The 17,726-nt window shown below is 34.6% G+C and overlaps 1 long non-coding RNA gene across 1 annotated transcript; it reads right to left on the bottom strand.

The window, feature by feature from the left end:
• Positions 1-7,888: 7,888 nt before the first annotated feature.
• LOC138699863 (uncharacterized) lies at positions 7,889-14,376 on the bottom strand. Its single transcript, XR_011332097.1, has 6 exons — positions 14,114-14,376; positions 12,994-13,150; positions 12,636-12,887; positions 12,248-12,373; positions 11,815-12,021; positions 7,889-11,577 (listed from the first exon to the last, which is right to left on the bottom strand). It is a non-coding gene; the product is annotated as an uncharacterized lncRNA (long non-coding RNA).
• Between the last annotated feature and the right edge of the window lie 3,350 nt (positions 14,377-17,726).

The raw sequence follows: 17,726 nt of genomic DNA, 5'->3' as shown, positions 1-17,726 counted from the left end.
AGGATATATGCTGACATATCAGATTAGAAGTATTGAAGTAAGGGAGAAGTTAACGTAACTAAAGATTAATGAAAATAATTTAACTCGCAGTAACAGTGTTAACAGAATTAATTATGGAATGCTTTCAAAAGGAGACTCTTGCAGTAAATATTAATAAGAGATATCGAAAGACTCAAGCGAAGATGGGAAGAGAGACAACATAAATAACAGTCCTATATGAGGGAAGTGAACGGAAAGATCTAATACTTGCAACTGATAATTATAGCGGTGGTAGTGGTAATGATGGCTGTAATGAAGAAGAAGAAGAAGAAGAAGAAGAATAAGAAAAAGAAGAAGTAATTATAACAATGACGTTGAAATTAACATGCTTCTTAGTTATTAAAGTTATTAATAAGAGGATTTTTGTTGAATTGTTGGTCTTAGAGAAGAGAAGATTTTCTCTATGAGAGTTTTACTAAAAAGTTCACTGTACCTCTCTAGAGACTATGAAACTGTCATACAAAATTAATTGCTTAAATGTTGCATAAGTAAAGTTCTAACAAGTCTCCGAAGTTTGTTCCTCATGTTACGTTCATGTAATATACAAATATTGGACATAAAACAAGATATAGGGAGTGCAAGGGCTTCTTATACTAACTTATTTTAGGAAGGATATAATTACATCGCATTAAAAATTAAGCAAATGTTACACAAAGGATATGAGATCTGCTGCGAAATACTCTGTAAAACATGCCTATAGCGTTATAGGTCTGGAGTGTGTTACAGAAGTCTAAATGGATGTGAATATGCAGGACATTCATTTCAAAACTTCCCAGTCTAAATAACTAATTATTTAAATCGAATTCAGTTTAAACAAAAAAATACGCCAATCTAGATATTGAGGGTGCAAGTCTGAAACCAGGCTTAATTGCATTTTAGATTTCATCTCCGCGCCCAGCCACCATCACTTTGAAATTACAAATGGCACCCCTATATTTTTATACTTAAATATGAAAGAGCATTGAATTGTTTATACACCTCATTCATTCGTTTTCGTATCTTTTGTTTTCTATCGTCGCCTGGAAACATGGATTGTTGTTATTGTTGATTAGAGCTGAAGAGAATAAAGATACAAAAACTTATTGAGTATTTCATGTAATAGTTGTGTTTGTGTATTAAATTATTTTGAAATGGTGTCATCCTATTGTTTAAATTTAGGAAATTACACAAGATAAGCTGTATTTTCATCCTACAATAAACTGATAATAACAAAAATACGGGTTGGCAGGCGACGATAGAAAATAAAAGATGTGAAAACAAATGAATGAGGTGTATAAACAATTGAAAGCTCTTTCATATTTAAGTATCAAAATATAGGGGTGCCACTTGAAATTTCAAAGTGGGGGTGGCTGGGGATGGGGATGAAATCTAAAATGCAATTAAGCCTGGTTTCAAACTACCCCCTCAACATCTAAATTGACGGGTTTTTTGTTTAAATTGAATTCAATATAATAATAATTAGTTATTTAGACTGGAAAGTTTTGAAATGAAAGCCCTGGATATTAGATTAAATTTCATACACAAATGCATGGTCTCTTAACCTATTTTATTTCTACTTTCCTTATTCACCACAGTTTCGGACAATTTAGAACATACAAGACATTTCTGTTGTTGAACTGAATTGAATTTTCGGTAGCAGACACTGCGACACAGCACTGCGATCTTTTCAGAACTATTGCGCTAACCCTGAAGCTAGGCGTATTCTCAAACCCACATCGGCTGACTATACTTAGGTTCGCTGCGTACCAAGGTTTGGAGCAGGCAACCCACTCGTCTCTAGGTCAGCCTCCTCCTTGAGTCGTCAGCCGGTGATCAGGAAATGCTATAGAATGGTGTCGATGCCTAACATGGGAAAACGGGAAAACTCCGAGAAAAATCCCAACTGCGACCTTGTTGAGTTTCTGTTGTAAAATTATTATATTCCAACTCTTACAAGCTCCTTCAGTTTGAGCACAACCTCTTTCATCACGCTGTATTAAAACTACCTGTGGCTCCTGTGATAGCACTTACGGCCAAAAAGACAGCGAAACCGAATTAGAATCTCATCAGAGTAATGGAGGTTTAATTTCTTCGCAAAGGGACTGCGTGTTGTACCATCTTAAGCAATGGGAATTCTCCATGATGAACACGCGATCAGAAGTGCCACTATTCGTGATCGTTTAAGAATGGTTTAACATACTTATGAGAGTGGAGCGGAACTTAACAAAACAATTTCATGCTCGAAAGATAAAGGTGAATGATGTAAGTGATTAGGGACCGCACTTTGTACGAGGAGTCTACAAGATTATTACTGGAGTTTTTAAATAGATAACGCACGTGCTCTAGCAAGCGAAGTACTTGACTGACGGCTCACGCGATTCTTGTTTCGTCAAGTGGGGCAAAACAAAACATAGACTACTTTAACAATTATACTAATATTTATAATTGAAACTGTTTTCACTATGTACACATAATACGCTATTTTTACTACTTACATTATAATAACGAACGTAGGCTTACACTGATGGAACATTATTTACAATATTAAACTTACGCACAGAGTTGTGTATTGCAATGCAAGGTATTTACTATAGCCTACGTATTTTGTAATGTGTGTACAATAGTGTAATTAATGATTACGTAAGCCTTCATTCTTTATGATAGTGTAATAATGAAAATTTTAGTGTACATAGTGTAAAGGGCTGTCGGATATTGACTACTTTTAAAAGCTGATTGTCAGAAAGACTTCTTCTCGTCTCTAGAATATAATATTTCTTCAAACATTACTTTTATAGAATATTTATTCTTAATATATCATGCTATCCTTAAGTATGTTAATCATTATTTCGATCCAAATTGTCTTATTTAACACTACATTATAGAGTTGTTGAACTCTTAGAATTAAATGCAACTAAACAAACATACATTTTGCTCTTACTATCATTATTATTATTATTATTATTATTATTATTATTATTATTATTATTATAACACATAAAACTTAAAATACCAATAATGTAAAGTGTAAAAATTTAATAATGACCCCACTCTTGAAAAAAAAATGCTGCGTACACCACTGGTTCGGAAACTTGAAGAAGCATGTAATAATGATCTTGAGATAATCATGGACGGACTAAATATGTGTGTTGGAGACCCAACAACACATTTGGAATTTGGCCAGAATAATGTAATCAAATCATGTGAATATTACACCTAATTTGAAGGGTGGTGAATATTGACGTCAGTGGCAAACATGAGAGGAAAGAAAAAGCGAATAAGCTAACTGAAGCGAAAAATGTGACATAAGCTGAATTTAATTTAAAGGAAAAAATCTGTAAAATATATATATAACTAATAAATGTATACTTACTTCCTTACTGGCGTTTAAGGAATCCCGAGGTTCATTGCCGCCCTCACATAAGCCCGCCATCGGTCCCTATCCTGAGCAAGATTAATCCATTCTCTATCATCATATTCCACCTCCCTCAAATCCATTTTAATATTATCTTCCCATCTACGTCTCGGCTTCCCCAAAGGTCTTTTTCCCTCCTGCCTCCCAACTAACACTCTATATGCATTTCTGGATTCGCCCATACGTGCTACATGCCCTGCCCATCTCAAACGTCTGGATTTAATGTTCCTAATCATGTCAGGTGAAGAATACAATGCGTGCAGTTCTGTATTGTGTAACTTTCTCCATTCTCCTGTAACTTCATCCCTCTTAGCCCCAAATATTTTCATAAGAACCTTATTCTCAAATACCCTTAACCTATGTTCCTCTCTCAAAGTGAGAGTCCAAGTTTCACAACCATAAAGAACAACCGGTAATATAACTGTTTTATGAATTCTAACTTTCAGAATTTTTTACAACAGACTGGATGATAAAAGCTTCTCAACCCAATAATAACAGGCATTTCCCATATTTATTCTGTGTTTAATTTCCTCCCGAGTATTATTTATATTTGTTACTGTTGCTCCAAGATATTTGAACTTCTCCACCTCTTCGAAAGATAAATTTCCAATTTTTATATTTCCATTTCGTACAATATTCTCGTCACGAGACATAATCATATATTTTGTCTTTTCAGGATTTACTTCCAAAGCTATCTCTTTACTTGCTTCCAGTAAAATCCCCGTGTTTTCCCTAATCGTTTGTGTATTTTCTCCTAACATATTCACATCATCCTCATAGACAAGCAGCTGATGTGTAAATTTTCATGCAGTCTACTTTCTACATAACAATAACAAAACAAATCACTTGAAAGTGTTCTCTCATCAGCACATCACAGCCGATTTTCAGGCTTTGAACTTCACATGCATGGTAATTGTGGATATAATACTTGTAATCAAAGGGTTTCTAACTTTACTCAGGAACTTTCTTTCCAATTACTCAACTTTGTATATAAGTAATTTATATGTTTTGTTAAATCGATATGCAATGACATTGAAAAATGAACAGTAAAGAGGATATGAAGAAAGTGCAATCAGCCTGTCTCCTTTATTCCAGCTCCTCTGTTCCATCCTTTTCATACATTCACATTCAGTACGATCTTGAGCTTAATACAGTTCTTCCGTCTCTAGGTCAATAAAACTACAATGAAAATAAGATTTATGAATGTTGTCGGACCTGTGGCGATGAAAATGAACTGAGAGATTGGAACAAAACCAATATCAGAAGACAAAGGAAGACGGGAGGATATTAAAAATATATGAAATATGGAGTAAATGGGAAAATAACAATTGGATTTTTATTTTAAACTGGCTGTTTGATAAACAATGGAGCGTTTCGACGCGTTCATATTGTGTTAAATACAGATACAGAATTAAAATTTCCACATATGGTATAATGAAATAAAATCTTAAACCACTCAGGAAATAACTATATGACGGATTACGAAGAAGAAGAAGAAGAAGAAGAAGAAGAAGAAGAAGAAGAAGAAGAAGAAGAAGAAAGTATAAATGTTGTATAGTTTTAAAATTTTAATTTTAATAAGTGTACACATTACCTTTCTTAGACTGAAAAATACAATTAAATATTCATATAAAATAAAGGCAAATGTTTTACCGGCAGAAAATGAACATAAAGATTTAGGTATATTATTTAGCAGTAATTTTACATACTTCATAATCATATATTATGGGGAAGTAGTAGAAAAATAGGCCATAGAATTTATAACAAATAAATAAAAAATACCCATCTATTTAGCTCAGACAATTTATTATTATTATTATTATTATTATTATTATTATTATTACTATACAAAAATACTATGTCCGTAGATAAATTGCACGTATTTATTCATTTAAAACTTGATTTACCTATTTTATATTTAGTTCAGAGAAGTAATATTTTATTGATCGAGTTCTCATGGTATTGAGAGGCGACCATGCAAAGAGAGGACCTACTTAGTAGTTAATTATATCAAATACGTTGTTATTGCCGCACAATGCGCAAGGGATTTTCTAGCATAAAGTCATGTCACCCGAGTACAGAGATTTAGCAGATTAACTCTCCTCCATCTTACTGCAACATAAGACTAGCAGTTCCAAGTAACAGATGTGAGTGGGTAGGAGCTAGTGTTGCACGCGGAATGCTGAGTATAGCTCGAAAAATATGCAAGATATCTGAACAGTCTGTCGCAAGAGTAAGTGCATGTTTCCTCCATCTCTTTGCCCACTTACCTATCTATTCACGTATAGGTATACCTGTACACTAGAGATGAACAACAATCGAGAAAGCAAGACTAACAGCGCCCTCAAAGCCAAAAACCCGCACGACAATGTTGTATAATTCCGCGGCTTGTGAGTGTTTCGAGACGTCGAGATTGATCACTCCCGAAGTCCCGTACGTCAAGCAGCCTTAAATTGCCACAGTTGTTTATACCTGACAACTTTTATCTACTTTGGCAACTGTTATATAGGTATTAACAATCAAGTAGCCTATTTGAAACATAATCTCTACCTTTCAGTGTATAATAATCCGTTCCCCAGTCTTATTTAATTACTAGGCCCTTATTAAAAGACTAGGAATTTTTGTTTTCATATGTTTGAGATCAAGTGTGCAATCTCAAGTAAAAAGATAATAACGTTATTTTTTATGTTTCTTAGGAATACAAATTTATTTGAGAATTTTTTTTCTATTTATATAACCATAGGTAATATCATATAATAGAACCAGAACACTTTGATAACTAAGATACTATTCTGTTTTGTCTTTTTGTCTCATTTAAACATTTATAATGTTATTTATTTAAAATATGTATGTTATTTAAAGTTACGAAATCTTTCCTTGCCGACCAAATGCTATTTCAAGAATGATGAGCGAGACTCGAAAGACAAATGCAACGAACACAGCGAGCGAGAGCGGCAGTTAGTTTTGTGCATCTCACTGTACACCTATTCCTGTATCTTTAGCTACATTTTATTCAAATACCACCTATCTGCATACCTATGTATCTATTCATCTCATCTGCCTTCTCATTTACCTACCTACCTTGTCGAATGGCCTTAACTCTCCCAGTTAAAATAAACTACTGCTGCTGCTGCTGCTACTGCTACTACCACCACTACTACCACCACTACCACCACCACTACCACTACTACTATTATTTACCTCTACAGGTCTGGCAGAAACAAACAATTTATGATTCCTGAAAACAATACTTTAATAGGAAAAATAATATTGAACACCGAATTGAAAATATACATTAAAGCATACCATTCAGTTTTACATTCTCTTCTTGAGAACAACTTAACTCAGCTAAGTTCCACTACACCCGACACAAATCTCTGCACGACACACGACATTGTCCATCACTCTCTGCAGTACGTAGGGTTTCTTAAATTCCCGTTCGAATTTTGTCCTTCAAATCATGGATCATGTGAGGTCGTTCTTGATACGCTTTTCCCTTAAGTTAGCTTCATAGGACTGATAGATCTGTGACCGAGCAGGCCAATTTGTCGCAAAGCGATAATTTCGGAATACTGCATGCATGTATGATAATCATGGGAACGTAATTTTTTGCACAATTTGTAACTTAAAAAGGATGTAAGTTTAAATCATAATGTCAGAAGCGCCAAACACTTCTATCCGACATATCCAAGACTTGTGAAAGCTGAAGAACAGATCGGCGAGGATTCTGCTGAACGCCTTCTCGCTCTCTCCATATTTCCTGGATCACGGTTCTACGACGACCAGGAAGCTTGTTGTCGGCTGCTGTTTTTTTAAATTGGTTATTTAACGACGCTGTATCAACTACGAGGTTATTTAGCGTCGATAAGATTGGTGATAGCGAGATGGTATTTGGCGAGATGAGACCGAGGATTCGCCATAGATTACCTGACATTTTCCTTACGGTTGGGGAAAACCTCGAAAAAAAACCCAACCAGGTAATCAGCCCAAGCGGGAATCGAACCCGCGCCCGAACGCAACTCCGGATCGGCAGGCAAGAGCTGCTGTTGCATTTCTCCTAAATGCAAAACCCAATTCAGGATGGTCTGACAAGTTAGAACGTTCCCATTTCTTCCTATATGTAAGTGACGCCTAAAAAGATGTTTCTATGCAGCCGAGTCATTGTTCTTAAAAAGTGCGTCTATGGCAAAAGCTTGATGTTCATTCAACGAAATGGCACTAATTACTCGACACATTGTTGTGCTCAAAGAAATGCTGCTAACCTTAAATCATCTAATTATTCCAGTCCCTACTCTCTTAACCTCAAACCTCTCTGCACCCCTACTCACCCCATTACCTACCTATCTTCTGAGCTGCTTATGTATAGACAGAGGTATAGACATGAAGCATCCCTGTGCGCTGCGAACTAAAGCTTTTCGTGCACCTGTGGTGGAATGAGTTGCGTGCCGGCTCTGCTATAGTGAGGATCACGTAAGTTCAGTTCCCAAACAGCAAATATTTCCGCCTTGTCAGTGTTGCCAACTGTTACCAGATATCACCACATGTAGTAAAATCACGATCCTATGTACTGAATGACTTCTTTACTCACCGTACTTTACCTTAATGTTGGAAGGTTATTCTAAATAGTTTCAATAATAATGAGAAATGTATTGCTATGTTCTATTCTTTTATTCCTTTACATTATTATTAGTATTAGCATTAATAGGTTACTAGACGTAAATATACAACAAAGTATAGTATATAATATTCAAGAATCAAATCTGTTCCAAAACCAATTAAATTATTGTCACTTCACTTCAAAGATTCCAGCGTACATATACTGTACTTCCTAAAGGTAGATAAATTAATAACCAATTGACTTTTGGTTGGAATTCGAATGAACTTCTGATTATCTTTTGAAATTAGTAAGGAAATGGATAATACAACTAGGCTAAAACTGAAATAATAATAAATCAACTTACAAAAATAATTTTGGTCCTTAAAAGCCATAAGTAATTTCACTTCTAGATACCTTTTTAAAGATTTCATTTGTTTGTAAATTGCTTAATAATGCTACACTTACACTTATTATTTCTGCAACTCCACGTCTGTCATTGAAAAAATGTATGATACATAACTGTGAAGTCTCTTTTTGGCTCTTATGTCCTAAATTTAAATAAGAAAAAGCAAATGATTCAAGAAATGTGAGCTGGTGAAAATTAAATACTCAATTAATAAAATAATTACTACCAAAAGAATATTTTATTAATTCTATGCAAAAGATGGATTACACAGAACAGATGGCCAGAAATCATAGATTTATACACAACATACAGCATGAAACGATCATCAAAAAATGCTTTTTGTACACAATAACATCTTTCAAACGAAGTGAAATAGCCAATAAGTTCAATAAATATTATGCTAATAAGTAATAACTATAATTAATAATTATCTACAAGCTGTAAAAGGGAATAAAATAGTATATTGTTGAAATTAGGGGGTTATGGTTTATTACGTGTATTTATAATTTTAATTACTTTTTCTACATTTAATTATATTTTAATTTCTATTAGATTAGTTGGTGGTGTGGTTGTTAGTTTTATCTGTGTACGTCAGACTATTAAGGAAAAACTGAAAGAAATATTAAATCTACTATCTACTTTATATAACAATATTTAATCAAGAACTGAATATTACTATTAATTTAATAACATAAGACCCAAAACAACTCCAAGTCCAGACAATACACATGCTGATTTTCTTAAACATGTTGGCAAACAAGCAAACTCACTACTTTTATCTTGTAATCTCATCTAAAATACAATATCTGTCTGGAGAAAATCTATCATAACATCAATTTTGAAAAGCAATTATTCAACTAATATCTTTTCGAGTTATCGACAGATACCACTTACTAGTATGATAGCCAAAATTATGGAAGAGATGATTTCATAGATTGAATTGGTTCCTGGAATCTAGTAACTAACTTTCATTTTATTGGGTTGACTTTAGAGAATTGCATTCAACAAATGGACAGATTTTAAATTTTAGTCAAGATATTAAAGATATTTTAAACAGAAAACAAAACAACTTAACAATTTTAATTTATTTTCAAGGATCATATGGCTCTGTAGATATAAATCACTTAAGAAATTGCAAACTTAGGGTGTCCATGATAAAGTGTTACACTGGGTCAGTGACTTGATTATTTGATTCATTGTCACAAATATGTAAATAGAGACAGATTCATCTGGGCTTCCCACATTGTTGTTTTCAGGAATACATTTTCCAATATTAATGTCGATGGTCTAACTAAAGAAATAGATCTTATGATAATCTCATCATTTGCAGATAATATGGTTGTCTAGAACAAAAAATCACAGTCCACAAATATTAATAAACTGAGCCAAAATCCCAACAGACTTTTTGACTCTACTTGGAGAACTCAAACTTGCTCAATTAAGGGAAACTTTACTAATAAAACACAATCCCAAGTTATTTCAAAATGAATAGTATATAAGTTAACTTTAACAGATGATGTTAAGAAATGTGATACTTCTCCAGACATTTTAAAAATCATTAGAAACGATAAATGATCTGGTCAGTGAGTGACTACATACAGTATTTTTTATAGATGGATCCTGTTTACCAAGCCATAGATGTAGTGGTGTTGTAGTACAATACCAGTATATTCCCTTTTACAGGGAATTATATTCAAACACTTGTTTGCCCCATTTTAACCGTGACAACGCTTTTTAGCTTTTTAAACATTCTGGTTATTGTATTGTGTTTGTGTTTAGTGAAAGATTTTAGATAAGGGCGCAAATAGCCATAGTAGCTGACGCACCCTTTTTAAACGCCACTAACTAACTTCAAACACTGACTAATTTTGATAGTGAAAATTTAGATACACTTTTAAGCTTACAAAATCTCCAGTATCGACTTCATAAATCTGAGAAGGCTGTCATACTATCAGATTCAAAATCAGATGTTCTTGCTGCAGTAATGGACGTAACAGCATGAAATCTCAATATTTTACAGTATTTTAATATTTTAAGCAAAATGGTCGAATTACATCGACGACTGGTACTTCCGTGGATCCATGAACTTTATGGAGTGGGAGGTAATGAGGTAGCTGAAAGGTAGCAAAATTACTGTAAGGTTATCTATACCTGCATCTTACCACACTGTTAAAAGAATAACAAGATCAGAACATGACAATGTGGTAACAAAAATCGGAATGATTCTAAAGCAAATGAAAAAATTGCAATAGGCCATCCGGCGTCTGCTCCACGATGGAGGAAAATCCTCAGAAGAAACCAACTAATCAGACCAAATGGGGGATCCAAACTACCCTCGAGTGCAGCTCTGAATTTGCAGCCAACGAGTCTACCAACTAAGCTACATTGGTGGCTCCACTAAAAATATGAAGTACATGGCACTCATATTATTAAATTGACAAACCTAAACAATTATTCATCAGTTAAGCTATAAAATATAATACATAGCAAGCAAGTTAATTCAATTTAAAAGTATAAACAATTCAATCAGTTGAAATATACAGAAACTGATAATAAATATCATGTAAATTACTTCACATTACAAGCATAAACAATTCATCACTTGTGGTATACAGCCTACTATTTAATTTACAGCACATACAATTCATCAGTTAAGCTATAGACCTACAGTCTACTATTCAATTTACAGCATATATAATTCATCAATTAAGCGAAACAAAAATATAGTACAATACATAGTAAAAATAATACACCTAATTTAATAACTGAACTTCTATGAAAATTTACAGTGGCAGTACTCATATTATCACAGGCCATGATTGTCTCAAATATTTACAAAGAACTGATATTTCAGAATCTCCCCATGCCATTTCTGAAATCTCAATGAAGATATGGATCATTGTCTTGACTGTTTAACTTTACACAGCTTTCAATCATCTGGTTAAATATTGGAGTGCAAGATAACAAATGACATCAACTGCTGAACACTTGGTATCAATCAACCAACAACTTCATTACATTAAAGGGGAAAAAAAACTGAAAGAATTAATTGTATATAGACACAACACATAAGACAAGGCTGCTTCAGAACAGTAATTGGCAAGGCTCTGTTGTTTTAGGATTCTTATGTAGATTCAATTTCACCTGAAAGAAAAAAGTAGCATCTATAAGTAGTAGTAGTAGTAGTAAAGATAATAATAATAATAATAATAATAATAATAATAATAATAATAATAATAATAATAATAATAATGACTGTAAAGTATGGAAATTAATATTGCAATGTATTATCAAAAGGTGATTTCACACCATCAACTCTTATCATTTAGTACAACTCTTATCATTTAGTACAACAAATCTATTATATTCAGTTGCAATCACCAGTAGCTGTTCTTTCCTCCATTTTGTTGTTGGCTGATTTTTCACAAGTCTGCTATGATATGCAGCACTATCCATGACAATAACGCATTGCCCTAATTTCTCAGGTCAACAACTGTGTTTGCACCCACTTCTCAACTACAGGGCTATTCATAGCACTATGGTAGTCCTGACTTTTCTTTCAATTGCATGAAAAAATTAAATCAGCACCTGCAATAAAAATTATACCTGGGCATATAATTACGTCACATGAATTCACAGCATTTAAATAAAGAAAATAAAACATAACATAACATAACATGACATGACATGAGATCCTCATTGGTGAAAGGCTTTCCCACGTTTTTATTTAGTCACCAATTTTTATATTTTTGTACCCTGATTTAAAAAATTACTCTTGCCAAATTTATGTAAAATATAAATAAATATAACTTACCGAGTATAAATCCACCTTTCATTCCGGCATCTAATCTTCCACCCTCATTTGTTGGTCTATGAATAACACCATTCATGTCACTGGAAACTTCACCTGGTTTATTTCATGAATAAGTGGGTGATCATACTTAAAAAAACAGAGAGAGAAAAGCAATTCACATTGACACTCTAAGAGACACAAAAATTTTAAAGACAGGAAAACCGTTCAAGAATTTTATAACTAACCTCTAGTTATAATATGAAACTATTAATTGCAAAACATGTTGTTCCCACCTGAATTCATTACTAGTAGCCTATATTAATTGCAATTTCATATTCCACATAAGTGTTAATCTATTTGTTAGTAAAAAATTCAATCACTCAATGTCTCACAATACATTGAAATTTACCATTCATAAAAATCCAAGTCTCATCCAAGAATACTACGGGTTTAGGGTTCTCACGCTCCACATTTCTTATATATTCTCTTAAAAACGAATAACATCACTTTCTCATACATGTGTATAAGGATCCCCTTTGCTCCATAGAAATTTCATCTCTTTCAAAATTTTTTTTCACCGATGATAAGGATACTCTAAATAAATATGTTTCATAATCATCATTCATATGTTCCAGAACTTTTGCTGCTGTTAGTACTTCCCCTGTAACAGTAAATGAAAATTATGCCATATTTTTATACATAGGCCTATGACTAATATCAGAATTACATTGCATAAATCAACACAATAATTCCTGTAACTTCCCTACCTTTATGTAACTTGTCATAAATAAATCTCGCAATTGCATCTTTCGTAAAATCATCAGCATCAGTCACTGGATGTTTACGTAGTCTATGTTTTCCTGGTGTCACGAGTGGGGTCCCCTTGTGTGAATTTATCACTTTCGTGGCTGTAGTTAAGCCAAGCTGTAATAACAAACAATAACATAATACTTCTAAAAATTGTTATATCATAAAATTCATGCATAATACCAACATTTACAGCTATATGAATAGAAAATGATCAACATGTTAGGTTGGGTCTACGATAGGTTTAAGTAGGCTAATATTTAGGTAATTCTCCAGAAAAGCTACACCAAAGAAGGCATAATTTTATTTTGTTTAATTGATTTCTGTGATATTTACATAGTGATGAACACGTGGTTTTAGTGCACAGCCACAAATACTTTCAGCACAAAAATCCTTTGACACTTACCTGTATATTCTAATGCATTGTTGTAGTCCCTCCCTCAAACTTGTTACTAATTACCAATATAACATGCGAGAGGTCCAGGACGAAGAGAAATGGTTAGTTTCCCAGTAGTGCGTCCTCGTCCTCTCGAGTGTTATATCTTAACAAGTACTTTGGGTGGGGTAGCTTTTCTGAAGAAACACCATATTTAATATTACTTAGACCAGTCATGAATAAATTATTCAGCCAGAGTCAACGTTCCTATGCTTTATAGAGTATGTTATATAGTTATTATATAAAATTGAATTATTTTTAAGCACCATAACAGGCCAACATTAATGTAATATTTGCTGCAATATCAAGTTAATAATTACAATATGACTTGTATTTTCTTCGGCCGATGTGGCATGTAAATTGTGACCTGAACGGTTAATTTAATACCAAAAGAGAAAACTGGAAATTTACTTTCGTGCTGTTTGATTACTTGTTCGTCTAATTTGTAAATGTATTTAAGCTATCACCTACTGCAGTATTACAGTATCTTAAATGTATTTAGTTTGGCAATATGAAAATCACTGACTTGATTAAACATTAGGCCTAACCTAAAAATTTGTTTTGTTTGACCACAATCATGAAATTATTAGTGCAAACTCCTAAAACTGAATACCACTTTGAAATGTATGCTTAAGAATACTTACTCCTAATAATTGTCCTATTCTGGTTGTAATTGCTGTCTCCGTTAGCATAATTCCTTCTTCATTATCTTCTTTCTTCAACTCATTATACACGTGAACTACAGATTTCTGAAGCGTACTCTGAATGCCACACATTTTCTTCCTTGGAGGAGTCACTGCAACACTATTTCATTTTTTTGACATAGTAATAAAAATCTAAACACGAAAGAAATTCATTAAAATTTGAAATAATATTTCTATCCATTACCCACGTGCATTATCACGCCCAAGTATATTATATTCATTCGTACTTATCTGACTATTCTTGAATTATAACCACAACGCAACACATAACATAACTATTATGTATTAATATTAATACTAATATTAATTAATTATTAATAAGTTCGAATTTCACTATCTTCCAGTAACCGGCTGAGAAATCTAGTACAATTTTAATTTCATGGAACTCCAGTACCGGCAAATATTGTCGATATTTGCCTCAGCTGCCAACATACCGGTTACAAAATCACTACCATTTATAGTATTTGTCAGTATCGAAATTCGAAACGAAGTTGGCAAAAGAAAATTCAACCTTCAAACTAGAAAATCACCATAATCCACTAGCATTTGTAGTAATGGGGGAAAAATGGTTAGGTTTCACCCTTAGGGTATCAAGTTACCTGGTCTTCCCTATACTCTTGGTATAGAGTTGAAGTCGTCAGAAGTAAGATCCTATGGAGACTTCGGTGCCTATATGTACAAATTCATGAGTCGTCTGGAACTCACCACCACTATCTACCAATCTTCGGTTAAACTACGAGGATTATTCACTGTGGCGGAGGGTGGATTCGACGTCACGCAGCACAGAGAAGGGAAATTGTGCAGAGGGCTGTGAAATGACGAGGGAATTGAGAGAGAACACCGAGAAAAATCCTCACAACCTTGACTTTATCCACCATAAATATAACTACCTTCGCCGAGATCTGAACTCAGGTTCGCGGTAGTCGTAAGTCAGCCAGCTAAGCAACAAGAGCGCACCATGTATGCGATAATTTTCAGACAAATCCCTTTTTCGGACGAGTAGTCTGATAATTCTCAGGACCTTGAGCCCCAAGTTCTACATATACTCGTATCAGCATCTGAAACCCGTTCTACCCCCAAAGACCTTACCCACAAGGTTGCCTCCCCATCAGGAGGCCTATTATTTCTCTCTTTTATTTGTACAACATATGTGTGAAACAATTTTTAATTCGATGCGTTCGTACAAAAGTTTTTTGAGTGTTGAAGACAATGGGACACTCTGTATACAGTTTAAATAAAAAAATTATAAAAGGAAAACTGGAACGAATTTTATATTAACACTGCAACAAGACTGTCTATTTTTTAGTTGGTTGTTTAACAACGCTGTATCAACTACGAGGTTATTTAGCGTCGATGAGGTTGGTGATAGCGAGATGGTATTTGGCGAGATGTGGTCGAGGATTCGCCATAGATTACCTGGCATTCACCTTATGGTTGGGGAAAACCTCGGAAAAAACCCAACCAGGTAGACAGCCTAAGCGGGGATCGAACTCGCGCCCGAGCGCAACTTCAGACCGGCAAGCAAGCGCCTTAACCGACTGAGCCACGCCGGTGGCTCCGTCTACTATTAAATTATAAGGTTGGAGGTTACAGAAATGTAGGCTGACCAAGATTCTGATGACAAGACGTATTCACATGAGAAGAGACAAGTCAACACGCCTATCTTTGAGGAAGCAAAATAACTTTAAAGTCGATAAAAATACCGTAAGTTGCTTCCTCAAATGATAATTCAGCAACGGATCTTTCTTCGCTGAAAGAAATTACCTGGCTGAAAACTTTTCCTGCTAATTCATGTAAGAAATCCTTAATCCAAATCCTCTCACAGAATAAATTTTACCCACTTCCCCAGCTGAACCCGCTCAAAGCATTTTACGTGGCAACTCACACCCAACAACAAATTTAATGTAAATCTTCCAACACCATACCATGAAGTATTCTAAGAGGCTTAGTTAAGAGGAAATCTTTACCGGCGTCTCCATGGAAACCTCCCTTCCTAACGGAAATGAATCAGTGTTTACTAACGTGACCAGCGAACATTTGAAGCGGTCGCTATAGGATACGAATGTTTGTGTTTCGCAAGAACCTAAGCCCACCTGTGAAGAATGAAGCGCTTTTTAATCACGAAAGATACGACTGTTGTTTAAATTCTTGCATTTAAGGGTATACAGAGGTTAAGTTTTGTCATTTTTGGCAAATAATTATTATTTTCCGTTTTTATCATTAAAAATGGATTAATGTCTAAATAGTCCACTACTGTGGAGTAACGGTTATTTTTCTTGACCGTAAAATGAGCGGGCCCGGGTTCAAATCCTGGTCGGGAAAAGTTACGTGGTTGGAATTTTTTCTGAAGTTTTCCCTTTACCACTCGAAGCAGAATTGCTGAGTAACTTTCGGTTTTGGCTTAATAGTTTACAGATCGATCAGGAGAACATGGCTGTCTATAGGCAGCATCTTTCAGCGGGAACTGCACGTATCCAACGAAACCGCAGGGACTTTAATGAGCGGACTGCGGGTGACCGAGAGAGTGTAGCTCCCTTGGATAGATGCCGCCTTGGTAAGTCGTGGAATCAGCTGCGGCATGTTCTTCTCGTTGAGGATGCAGCTGAATCAGGCACATGAATTGCGAACAGATGCCATCGATCTGAGGAGGCCGCAGAATAACATCACAGGCAGGCGAAGGATCAGGTCTCCAGTCAGAACTGGATGCTGTGGCTGAATCGATATTATGATACCATGCAATGAATCATGCGCTTGAAGAGCGATCTTAAAAATAGACTTGAATGCGGTGCTTTCCTGAGGGCCCTCCTCCGAAAAAAAAAAAAGTATAAATAGTCTTCCATCAATTTTCATACTCGTAGAACTGTCTAGTCGTTGTTAAGAGTTAGAAGAAGCTGTATGTGTATATTTTCATCTTTATAGTGCTGAACTTTTAAACTCATTTTTCTCGGCTTTGGTTGCTAAAAATGATAGGCTACCATTCCTACCAGATACATGATTTTTTGCGGATGTTCTTGAATGCGTGCTTAATGACATTTGCTATTAATACTTCCCTTAGACTTCATATTTATACATGCATTTATTCATCTACTTATTTTTCGAGTAAATGTAATGGAAACCATTGACAGCAAGTTTTGTTTCTGAATGTCTGACAGGTATGTCTATAAAATATAAAACATCGCCGAACAACATTTAAAAAGTCCCTCAGATTTGCTATATTGGCGACGCTGGAGGTTCGTCACGTGATTATGCCATTGCGTTGATTGGTATACGATTTAAATTATCATATGTTTCATTTTATGATGCTTTATCAACTGCGTTGGTTATCTAGCATCTGAGTGAAATGAAGGCGATAATGTCAGCGAAATGAGTCCAGGTTCCAGCGCCGAAAGTTACCCAGCTTTTGCTCTTAATGGGTTGAGGGAAACCCCAGAAAAAACCTCAACCAGGCACCTTGTTCCAAGCATGATCATTAGGCAATGATCATGAGAACAGTCAATTTCAACAATTACAGAATCATTCGCAAAGGCTCCTTTTCAGGTTACTAATGTGAATA

This window comes from Periplaneta americana, chromosome 5 (assembly GCF_040183065.1).
Source record: "Periplaneta americana isolate PAMFEO1 chromosome 5, P.americana_PAMFEO1_priV1, whole genome shotgun sequence".
Taxonomy (NCBI): Eukaryota; Metazoa; Arthropoda; class Insecta; order Blattodea; family Blattidae; genus Periplaneta; species Periplaneta americana.
The sequence above is the reverse complement of the archived record's forward strand: the minus strand, read 5'-3'. Positions and strand labels throughout refer to the sequence as shown.